Here is a 1176-nt window from a genome sequence, read left to right as displayed (position 1 = left end):
GACAGTCACGTGCACTGCTGCCAGCCGTTAAGTTTTGTTTTGCTCCATCGGACTGCCAAAACGGTAATTGTAACATTTTTTCTTATCTTATCCTTAATACTACTATGTGTGCGTGTGTGTGCGCGCGCAAGCGTGTGTTTGACGGAGAGAGAGAGAGAGAGAGAGAAAGAGAGTGTGTGTGTGTGTGAAGAACGGTGATGAGATATGAAATAACCAGCAGCCAATTGAATAAGCTACCCTTTTGGATTTATATATTTGTAAATCTGACTCTCAGTGCCTCACCAACCATGAACATCACCGCACGTCACTGTAGGAATTAAGTCTGGCAGACATGTCTCAGACAGCTGCAGAAAAGTCTATGCACGTTGCTAGCTTAGCTGAAAACAATACAGTCAGTGATGACTATTTATTGTTTTCCTTTCCAAAGCCTCCTCTCTGTCCCACTCACTGAATTAACAGTGATAACAACGTGCTGCCGCTCACAACGCTTCCTTTTATTTGTAACGCCACGACTGCGGCTCCCAAAACTTATACTTTTTCTGTTCTCCACCTCATTGACCAGCATATCAAGTTCTGCCTCTGTGAAATTTAGTTTCTTTGCTCTTTTCTCCATGGTTGCCATTAGTAACCATGAAATAACATCGATCAGCTGTATGACATGAAATGTCAAAATCGAAATGGTTTGATAAATGCTGGTTCTCCCTGGTCACAAAGCTTACAGAAATACATCTTTACCACTTTGGGACAGCTCCCTCAGGTTACCTCTTCTACACAGGATGGAGTCTACCTGTGTCCTCCTGCCTCCACTTTTATAGGTCACCCTGTGTTCCTCCCTCTTTTGGAAATAGGTGTTGACTACAGACATTTCCATCTTCTTGGTAAAATCCACCATCATCTGTCCTTCCTGGTTACTTTCTTTACCTCCAAACCTGCCCTTAATCTCCTCCTTCATTACATTCCTTGCTAACTCCTCATCAGAACCACCTCTACTCCATGCTGGTGTAGATTCTCAGTCATCCAGGCCATGGTAAATTCAAAAAAGTTAAAAAACAAAAACAACTGGACTTCTATTCTGTAGCTGAAGACGTTTCGCTTCTCATCCGAGGAGCTTTCTCAATTCAGAAATAGAGAGTGTGGAGTTGAGCTTTTAAAGCTGAGATGTGATGTAAGCTGGAT

This window comes from Kryptolebias marmoratus, linkage group LG7, assembly GCF_001649575.2.
Source record: "Kryptolebias marmoratus isolate JLee-2015 linkage group LG7, ASM164957v2, whole genome shotgun sequence".
Classification (NCBI taxonomy): domain Eukaryota; kingdom Metazoa; phylum Chordata; class Actinopteri; order Cyprinodontiformes; family Rivulidae; genus Kryptolebias; species Kryptolebias marmoratus.
Note: the sequence above shows the minus strand (reverse complement) of the source record.